At 46.5% G+C, this 11,198-nt stretch overlaps 1 pseudogene; it reads right to left on the bottom strand.

Annotated features, from left to right (window-relative positions):
• Window positions 1–266: 266 nt before the first annotated feature.
• LOC114288938 (short-chain dehydrogenase reductase 3b-like) lies at window positions 267–4,275 on the bottom strand (annotated as a pseudogene).
• Window positions 4,276–11,198: the final 6,923 nt, after the last annotated feature.

Genomic DNA, 11,198 nt, shown 5'->3' with positions numbered 1-11,198 from the left:
TCCTTCCTCATTCTAGGACTCTTGTGCCTTATCCGCTTATCTCGGATTTCGATATCTTCGGAGATAATCTCGGCCTTGCCGAGATCACCTCGGCGTCATGTCCTGGACACGTGGCACTTCAGCTGACACGTCGGCGTCACCTTGGCCACGTGTTAGGACTCAGAAAATATATCCCCACATCTATTTAAAAATGATTGCACATAGCTAAACCATTTGTTTTATTCCAATCTGCTATAGGTTAATATTACAACTTGGCATTAATTAATTTATCTCTTCATCATAGTCATGGCAGTGTTAACAACACTAACACCTCCATCAACTGCTAAATTATGTCCACTTACATAAACCGATTCATCCGAAGCAAGGAACAGAACAGCCTCGGCCACATGATTAGAATTCAACATGATTCCCTTTAAGTTGGCCAAGGCTGTAGCTAATGCTTCAATTGCACTCTTATCCATATTCTTCACACCAGAGGCAGAGACCAATCCCGTGGCAAGTCCAGATGGAGAAACACAGTTGACCCTAATACCATGCTTCCCGAGCTCATTCGCTGCTAATCTAACCAGACCAACCAAAGCATGCTTAGAAGTGGTGTAAGGATGAGGACCGCTACCTCCCAGAGTCGATGTCACGCTCCCCGTGCAAATGATTGAACCGCGAATTTGTCTTTCAACCATGACTCGAGCAGCGTGCTTGATGGCTAAGGCTGAACCACTTAAATTGATTGACATGGTGTTGTCGAAGGCATCCATGTCCATGTCTAGGATGCTGCCCACAGGACCCATGATTCCGGCATTGCTATGCATGATGTCAAGGGTGCCATATTTTTCTATGGCGAAAGCAACTGTTTCCTCCGCATGCTTTTCGACCCTCACGTCGCGGTGCCTGTAACTGGATTTCTGTGGGCCGATGGAAGCCGCAACTTGAACACCCAATTCGTCTTGAATGTCTACGATCATAACAAACGCTCCATTCTGCGCGAATAGGTTGCGGTGGCCTCGCCAATGCCACTGGCTGCCCCTGTGATTATTGCTACTGTACGGGGAGGAAATAATTCTCCTCGTATAATCCTGTTGACCAAGTCCACGCTCCTCCGTACGACGTCGCTTTGTCACCTGAAAACACAAACGTGAGCTAGCCGGCGGGTGTGTGCCGGAAACCTCTCCGATGCCTAAGTCAGAAAACTTGACAAATAGACAAAGCTCTAAGTTCTCAAAAAGATTGTGTTAAATTACCTCCTCCAAGGTGATGCTTGTGAGCTTTTATAAGTTTCATATGGCACAATCCTAATAGGACTTGTACTCTTCCATGCAGAGTCCTCCTAGGATTCATTCTCCTAAGGATAATGCTTATCCTTTTACACCCTCCCCACTGCTTAAACCAAGTGGGATGGTTTTCTTCATGGCTTGAACTACAACATGACCGAAATAACACTGGCTATGCTGAGCCACATAGAAGGCCGAACTATACTTAGCTCGGTCTTCTCCTCTAACTCATTACTTCGGCTGCCCTTGTTCAACCTTGGTGCGTTTAGATCAAACTTCCAAGTAGCAAGTTCTGACTGACCCAGCCAGAGTATGTCATGACCGGACTAACTCCGAAGCCGGTCTTCCTAGAGCATACTGCGACCGGACTAACTCCAAGACCCTACTCCGAGTTGTCTCTGGACCGGAGTAGAATTACTCTTCCTTGGGCCGAAGCAACTATCTCTTCTTGAGCCGGAATAAACTCACCTCCTTGGGCCGAAGTAACTTTGTCTCCCCAAGGCCGGAGTAACCTTGCCCTCTAGGCCGGAGTATTCAGTACGGCCTTTTTACCTAGTCCTCTGCGCTTTGGGCCTCAAAACCCAACTCGAAGCTCGGCCCAATTTTTTCCAAAAATTACCCTCTCAATTGCCCCTTAATTCCATCTGTGCAACATGATTGGGATTACCAGCCTTCTGGCCGAGCTAGAGTTTGTTACGCTTTTTCAGCCGAGCTAAAAAACCCTTTTAGCCTTTCCAGCCGAACTAAGTTTACCTCGGGTATCACTATGTCCGGTCAAAACGTCTCTTCAGTCATAGTGTCTGTAACGCTTCCCATTCCAGTGACACGTGGCAGGCTCTGATGGGCTAAGGACGGCTGTCACGCCGTCTTCGTGCTTTGAGATTTCGAGACGGTTCCCGCCCAAATTTTGGGCTCTCTAACAAAAGTGAACCCTAAGGCTAGGGTATCTTCACTTTTACCACCCTTCATACTCTCCCTCTGCTTTTTTTTGGCTGCTCGAGTTCTTGAGCTTTAAGCTTACTGTGTTCGTGCTTCCGTTGCTGCCACTGCCTCATCTTCAACTTCTTCTTCTCCAAACTGGTAAGTTCTGAGAAAACTTGTTGTTGTTTTTTGCTTTCTTCATTTCTGTTTTTTCTATCTGGGTGAAGCATGCTCGTGTATTCCTTGTTTTTGCTTCTGTACTTTCACGAAAAAATGAATAGAACTTGTATGTGTATGAACTGTTATGTAGAAAAACAAGCCTCAGATCCAAAATCACATTGCGACCGAACTAGGATTCTGTTTGCCCCCTAATACGTAGACTTCTGTAGTTAATAACCGAACTAGAACTTGTAGGAATGTCAGTAGTTTCCTCTGAACCACTCTAGCCAAGATAAGATTACCGAACAAGCTTGCATATACCGAACTAGGTACTTCGGTCTCCAACCGAGCTAAGACCTTGGGGCCAAGCCGGCTTTCTTAGTTCTGAAACCGAATTCAGAAAGCCGCCCCTAGGGGCTCAGCCGGAGTAACTTTCCTCACATCGCAACCGATTTAGGCCTTGGGACTAAACCAGCTTTCTTAGTTTTTTAGACCGAACTCAGAAAGCTGCCCCTAAACGTTAAACCGGTCTAAACTGCTCCAAACCGAGCTAACAAACATTCTGAAGAGCCGAGGTAGAACCAGCCCACTAAGCCGAAGTAGGATTTGTATATCTTGCTTATAATTTGTAGCGCGGTCCAACGATCTGTGCTTAACCCCTTTGTTTTCTACTTTGCAGACTTAGGTTGCCCAGGCACTCCCGCGTGTGCTCAACCGAGCTACTGAGCCTAGTTTTGGTACCGAAATAATTTATTCATAAATTATACAATAAATGGGTAAGTATAGATATTTAGTCGAAACCCCTGGTGGCCTGGCCGAATTTAGGCAAGATTACCAGATTCCTGATGATGTCCATCTGGCGCTGGCCAAAAAAGATGCTACCCCCTGGAACAATGAAGGCTTTGTGCCTTTTACCCTTCAATCCATAATAGAGACCGGACTACGGTTTCCTGTCCAACCGCTAATCTGCGAATTTCTTAGACAGACTAGGTTATGTCCCACCCAACTATCCACCAATACGTACCGTATTATCATGGGGATAGCCGCATTAAACCACCAAACCGGACTGAATCTTGGTCTAGCCGAGATCTTTCACCAATACTCTATCGGCTCAAAGAATGCTGGGTGGGTCTACTACCTTAGAATTCGCCGCCGCCGAGAGAAGATAATCAAGCACACTCCGGACAAAGATCTTAACGATGACGATTTCTTTTGGGTCTCTGGGAACTTTGAGGATTTTCAAGCTCAAATTCCTGGCCGACCTATAAATTGGAAAATGGGAGAGCCTGGTGATTTTACTTCGGTCTTCTGCTTTGTAAGTTATCTCGGTTGTTTAGTCTGTCAGCCGAACTAACACTTCTCTCTTTTTTGCAGATTTTGCCCATCTCCATTCCCTGTATAGCTATCCTAACCTTGGAGTCTTGCGAGCCGCTTTTCGGGTTAAAGAAAGGGATTGGGCCAAGCTTCTAAATTTCGAACCGACCTACCGTTACAGCGGTCGACGGAAAGCAAAGGTGACTGACTTCCTTCTTGAAGAGGCACCGGAACCGGACCCAACTTTGCCCGAGATAAGACTTGTCCCTCTAACCGCAGAAGAAGAGATGGCGAAAAGGAGCAGGGTCAGGGCCCTTCTTACCGAAACAGCTAGGCCTGAAGTGGCGCCTCCCAGCCAACCGCAACCTGCTGTTGTCGCCCTTCCTTCCCAACAGCCATCCTCTTCCCGCCGAACCAAACGTGCCCGAACTTCCGAACCCGAACGAGTTCTGATTGATGAAGAAACTCCTATTCAGCCGAGCTTACCACCGAGCCCCCAACCGGAGTCTTCCGACCGAACTATCGGCTGCTGGGCACCGAAACTAACCTTCAACGACCGAGTCATTCTAGACACAGACTCGGTCGTTGCTGAGAAAGACCACCTGTTGGCCATCAACCTGGCCAAGAGCGTGTGTCTGCCCAAAGACATGGAACATCATCAAAAACAGTTAACCACCGAGCTGAAGTCCATCCGGTCTGCTACTAAATCCATGATTCTGGTTAGTGATTTCGGTTGCTTTTCTGTTTATGTTTCTTTTTCTTTTAAACTTTTTCTTCGGTTTAAAGGAAAGTTGTTTGCTTTGGCAGGCTATTCAGAAAAACCAGATCACCCACAGGAAGGTACTGGAGCTGAGGAAAGTGACCAGGCAAGCAGCGGCCGAAGCAGAAGCGAAATCGGCCGAACTCGAAGAAGCCAGAAAGGAAATGGCCGAACTACGAGGAGAGGTCGGTCGCTTGACCGGAATGGTTAGTTCGGCCGAGGCCGAGAAACAAAAGGCTGCCATTGTGCTGAAGGACAAGTACTTGCGTGAGTTGTTAAAACTTGAAAGAAAGAAGGATGCCGAAATAAAGGAGAAGGTAAAAGAGGCTGACAAGCAGGGCTTCAAGAGGGCAGAGGATGCTTACGCCCTACAATGCAATGCTGCCAAGGATCTTTTCTTTAAGTGCGGCTGGAGGGGAGCCGTTGAGAAGCTCGGTCATGATCCTCAGACCGAGGTTTTCAACCCTCCAGCCTACTTTATACCGAACTCCCTGCTGGAATACGCCAATACGATGCAGCAGCAATTCCTTGAGGACTCAGGTTCAGATGAAGACTCTGCCACTGAGGATACTCCGGTTGAAAACGTGGATCAGATAGATCGACCGGGGTCCAGAGTGGAAGATCTGACTGTTGAGCGGCCAAATGAGACTGTGGCTCCGGTCGATACCACTATTGTGACTGAAGGAGTCCTGCCGCCAGAGACCGGTCTTCCAGCTATCACTGATGCTGCCTTTGATGCCGAGATTGAAGATCTTTTCGCTTGACTTTGTATTCTTTTTTTTTTTTTTTTTTTTTCTTTGTAACCGAACTAAGCCCCCTTGTAATGACTTCTCTTGCAATGAAAATTTTACTTCTCTTATTCCGGTTATTGTGTGTATGCTTGCATTTGTAATGTCTTCTAATCTCCAAGTGTTATTTCGGTTTTTGGTTGGTTAAACTATACTTACCAGCCAACCACTCCTTAGCCGACATAATTACTTCGGCTGAGGAGTACTAAGTCTTGGTTTAATCCAGCCAACCACTCTTCAGCCTTACACGTACTTCGGCTGAAGAGTAACAAGAGTTGGTTTATTCCAGCCAACCACTCCTTAGTCATGCACTTACTTCGGCTAAGGAGTACAAAGTGTTGGTTTATTCCAGCCAACCACTCTTCAGCCACACACTTACTCCGGCTGAAGAGTATCAAGAGTTGGTTTATTCCAGCCAACCACTCTTCAGCCATACACTTACTTCGGCTGAAGAGTATCAAGAGTTGGTTTATTCCAGCCAACCACTCTTCAGCCATACACTTACTTCGGCTGAAGAGTAACAAGTGTTGGTTTATTCCAGCCAACCACTCTTCAGCCATACACTTACTTCGGTTGAAGAGTATCAAGAGTTGGTTTATTCCAGCCAACCACTCTTCAGCCATACACTTACTTCGGCTGAAGAGTAACAAGTGTTGGTTTATTCCAGCCAACCACTCTTCAGCCATACACTTACTTCGGCTGAAGAGTAACAAGAGTTGGTTTATTCCAGCCAACCACTCTTCAGCCTTGCACTTACTTTGGCTGAAGAGTACAGAGAGTTGGTTTATTCCAACCAACCATTCTTCAGCCTTACACTTACTTCGGCTGAAAAGTACAAAGAGTTGGTTTATTCCAGCCAACCACTCTTCAGCCTTACACTTGCTTCGGCTGAAGAGTACAAAGAGTTGGTTTATTCCAGCCAACCACTCTTCAGCCTTACACTTACTTCGGCTGAAGAATACAAAGAGTTGGTTTATTCCAGCCAACCTCTAAGTTAGTTTTTCCAGCTAACTTAGAATAAAGTTTGGTTATTCCGACCAAACACCCTGCAGCCTGGATCCTTATCCTGGGCTTAGGAGGGGTGTTGGTTTATTCCAGCCAACCTCTAAGTTAGTTTTTCCAGCTAACTTAGAATAAAGTTTGGTTATTCCGACCAAACGTCCTGCAGCCTGGATCCTTATCCTGGGCTTAGGAGGGGTGTTGGTTTATTCCAGCCAACCTCTAAGTTAGTTTTTCCAACTAACTTAGAATAAAGTTTGGTTATTCCGACCAAACGTCCTGCAGCCTGGATCCTTATCCTGGGCTTAGGAGGGGTGTTGGTTTATTCCAGCCAACCTCTAAGTTAGTTTTTCCAGCCAACTTAGAATAAAATGCTTGCAATGTACCTAATCTTCACTAAAGCTAACTTTCACAGAGAACAACTCATGCTGAAAAGAATCGCTTGTTTTATTGAAGAAAGAAAAAATTACACGTCTTTGAAAAAGAAAAAATAAAATAACTTGAGATTGGCCGTGTTCCATGGCCTAGGGATTGCTTTGTCGTCCTTGTCTTGGTGGTATGCCCCTTTGTCTGTTAACCAAACCACTTTGTAAGGACCGTCCCAGTTTGGCCTTAACTTGCCATCTCCTGGTCCTCCACTGCTTTCCGATCCGCCGCTTTTCCGACATCTGCGAATAGCTCATTACTCTCCGGTTCTTCCACCGAATGAACATATCCTTTGGCAGCGCGGCTGCCATTCGCCGTGACGAAGCATTGCTTTGACATGATCTGATCTCCATAGACTTCTTCAATTATGCCGGTGTTGTTGGGGAACCGCATTACTTGGTGGTAGGATGACGCCACTGATCGCATGGCATGCAGCCATGTTCTGCCTAAGATGATGTTGTAAGTGGAGGGGACCTTCAATACCCAGAACTCCACTTGTTTTGTCACGGTTCCTGCTCTGACTGGAAGAATGATTTTGCCGACGGGCCATTCTGGCATGGAGTTGAACCCAATTAGGGGAGATACGGCAGATGCCAAGTCTTTGTCTTGTAGCTTCAATTGCTTGAATGTCTCGTAGTACATGATTTCACATGAACTACCCTGGTCAATCAGAATCCGCTTGACGTCAAAATCCTTGACTTGGAGAGTGACGACCAGGGCATCATTGTGGGGGCAGCAAATTCGTTCCAAGTCTTTGTCAGAAAAAGTCATGACGTTTGTTGCCTCCGTCTTCCCTTTCTTGATGGCTGGTTGGGTACTTAGTACTTCTCTAAAGTGTTCTGCCTTTTTGATCGATCCCCTGAGCTCACATACACGCTCAGGTTCAAAGACTCCATGTATGACATTGATGACGCCTTGAGGCGGGGCGTCTATTGGCATTCCATTGGGGTGGTTATTATGGTCCTGGGGGGCTGGCTGCGTCCCTCCTTCAATGTACTTATCCAAGTGTCCTGCTGCCACCAATTCTTCCAAGTGCTGTCTCAGTGGCGTGCAATTCTCAGTTCGGTGCCCTTTTTCTTGGTGGAAGGTGCACCGTGATCTGTCGTCGTAGTCTTTCTGGGCTTCTCCTAGCTTGGCTGGCCACTTGACGAAAGGCTCATCTCTTATTTCGCTCAGAATCCGATATATTGGTTTCTTGAACACCGTTGTTATGGCAGTGCGGATTCTCAACCATTTTTTATCTGGATCTTCTCCGTTATCTCGTCTGCCGCGTCCGTTTTTATTCTGTCGATCTACTGTATTGACCTTTGCTGAGGTCTTCTTTTCTGGCATTGTGGTTGTACTAGATTTTGCTTTTGCACGTGCGCCATCCTCTTCTACCCTGATGTGCTGATGTACTCTCTCCATCAGGGCCTCCATGGTGAGGGGTGGCGTCATGGTAATCGAATCCCTTAGTCTGTTCCCTACTGGAAGGCCTCTTTTATACTGCGCAATGGCTAGATTGGTGGGGCAGTCTCCAATCTGGTTGAATGTCTCCCAGTAGCGACTGTTGTAAGATCTGAGGGTCTCTTTTTCACCCATGTCGATGGAGAGTAACTGGTCTATCTCCACCGGTGTTTTAGTATTTGTCCGAAACCTTGTTACGAACGCTTCTGCCAATTGGGCCCAGGAGGCTATGCTATCCTCTGGGAGCTTTTCGAACCAAGTCAAGCCCAGGTCGCCCAGACTTGATGGGAAAAGTATGCACATTAAGGCCTCGTTTCGCCTGTACACGGCCATGACTTGGCGAAAGTGGCTCAAGTGTGAATACGGGTCCGTCTTCCCTTCATATGTATTGAACTTCGGCTGAAGGAAGCCTGATGGTAGGGGTGCGTTTTCAATCGCTGGGACAAACGGCGAAGTCTGTAGTCTTGCCAATGCTTTGTCCGTTGGTTCGTAGGCCGGTCTCGGTATTGGCATTCCAACCTCGATGCTTCCATGCGTTCGAGGAGCCAACCGTTGTAGGGCCGAAATTCGGTGTGGATCCTTTGCCCTGGTATCCTCCTTGCATCGTGCTTTTTCTTCTAGCACGGTTCGTAAGTCGGATGACCTGGGTAGCTCGGTTTGTCTGGATCTGGTTTGGTGTGAATGTGAAGGCCAATACGTGCTTCCTTCAGTGTATGATCTTTCGGATCTCGTCCTCTCAGACCTGGAGTGACGAGTTCTTGAAGATAAGGAATGAGTGTCGCCTGTCCTGAGGCTTCTGCTCTCTCCTTGAGAGGGTGTAGTATTCCTACTACGACTTTCTGAGTGGCGAGGGGGCGTCTTGTGCTTGCGCCCCTCTCCTGTCGCCACATCTTTGGTCTTCATCTGGCGTTTCAAGGCCTCCATGTCCGCCGCCATCCTCCGAATCAGTTCATCCTGTTCCTTTACGCGATCTTCCAGGACTTGAGGATCAATCCTCCTCCTTTGCCTGTCGGGACTTTGAGAGTGACGAGGGCTGCCATTCCGCCTTCCCCTGCCGCTCCTCCTGGAATTATGTTGTTGGGGCTCCAAGTCCGCCATGGGAGGGACAGCAGGTAATCCCTCACGCCTTGCGCCCCCTTCTGGAGTTAGTCCGTCGACGGCGGACTGCGGCAAGTCTTCAATGTTTGCCATTGAATGAGAAAAGGAGAAGCTTAGTCAAGAGGTTTTTGTTCTTGTCTGTTCTTCCCACAGACGGCGCCAATTGTACGGGGAGGAAATAATTCTCCTCGTATAATCCTGTTGACCAAGTCCACGCTCCTCCGTACGACGTCGCTTTGTCACCTGAAAACACAAACGTGAGCTAGCCGGCGGGTGTGTGCCGGAAACCTCTCCGATGCCTAAGTCAGAAAACTTGACAAATAGACAAAGCTCTAAGTTCTCAAAAAGATTGTGTTAAATTACCTCCTCCAAGGTGATGCTTGTGAGCTTTTATAAGTTTCATATGGCACAATCCTAATAGGACTTGTACTCCTCCATGCAGAGTCCTCCTAGGATTCATTCTCCTAAGGATAATGCTTATCCTTTTACACCCTCCCCACTGCTTAAACCAAGTGGGATGGTTTTCTTCATGGCTTGAACTACAACATGACCGAAATAACACTGGCTATGCTGAGCCACATAGAAGGCCGAACTATACTTAGCTCGGTCTTCTCCTCTAACTCATTACTTCGGCTGCCCTTGTTCAACCTTGGTGCGTTTAGATCAAACTTCCAAGTAGCAAGTTCTGACTGACCCAGCCAGAGTATGTCATGACCGGACTAACTCCGAAGCCGGTCTTCCTAGAGCATACTGCGACCGGACTAACTCCAAGACCCTACTCCGAGTTGTCTCTGGACCGGAGTAGAATTACTCTTCCTTGGGCCGAAGCAACTATCTCTTCTTGAGCCGGAATAAACTCACCTCCTTGGGCCGAAGTAACTTTGTCTCCCCAAGGCCGGAGTAACCTTGCCCTCTAGGCCGGAGTATTCAGTACGGCCTTTTTACCTAGTCCTCTGCGCTTTGGGCCTCAAAACCCAACTCGAAGCTCGGCCCAATTTTTCCCAAAAATTACCCTCTCAGCTACCTTCCCTTCTAACCTGAAAAACATTAACAACAAACTTCTGGTTAAGCAAAAGGGTTTTCTTTTGATTTTATAATTTGCTTTCTTTCTTCGTGTTTTTTTTTTGGGGGTTTTTTTTTTTTTTTTTTTTTTGGGTGTTAATATATATGTGCTTGTCTATGTGTACACATGCATATATTTCAGCGGATTCAAAATTGTCTGAAATTGTCTAAAAAGTGTCTAGAATTTTATATTAATTTTTTTGGGTTTTCAAGTAATGAATTTTTTTTAATAATTTTAGGATGTAACAACTATTGAATGTGAAGGACATTCTTGAAAATAGTATCAAAAAAATAAATAAATGTAATACCATTCACATCACATGCTTTTCTGTTAGAAATTAGGCGTTCAAGTGGCATGACACCTCATCTTTTATGTTCAATAAATAAATGTAATATACCTTATATTTTATGTTCATTAAATGTCTTTTTTGAGACAACAAATGCTTTTATTTTGGAAAATAGAGTTCGGAAGTACCAAAATTGGACCAAAAAACACCCCGGAAGGCGACGCGTGAGCCTCGTGTGCCAGATGAAGCGGTCAGCGTCCACCATGCGCCACCACGCGCCAGGCGCGCTCCCCACGCGCTGCCACGCGCGTTGTCTGCGTCATCCACGCACGAGACTTGCGCCCTTCCACGCGCGCGTTAAGCCACGCCGCTTCGAGCCGCGCCACGCACGAGCTGTGCGAGAGTTGCGTGCCGAGTCGAGCCACGCCGTTTTTCGTGCAGGCTTGACTGGTTTGACGGCTGGGTGTAAGGGTCTGTTTGTTTTTTTTTAAATCCAGCGTTGCGTTAAATGGTCATAAGTAATTCGTTATAATAAATTTTTAAAATTTTATGAAAATAAAAAATATTTTTCCAGAAATAATGCTTTAAAATGCTTTTGGGATTGCATGACTAAGTTTCTGGGGCTTAATTTTTTATTGTAGACTACTGTTATGGTTTACTATTTACTAGT

The sequence above is a fragment of the Camellia sinensis genome, chromosome 14 (genome assembly GCF_055761805.1).
Source record: "Camellia sinensis isolate YWXY chromosome 14, ASM5576180v1, whole genome shotgun sequence".
Lineage (NCBI taxonomy): Eukaryota > Viridiplantae > Streptophyta > Magnoliopsida > Ericales > Theaceae > Camellia > Camellia sinensis.
This window is presented reverse-complemented; position numbering and strand designations above follow the sequence as displayed.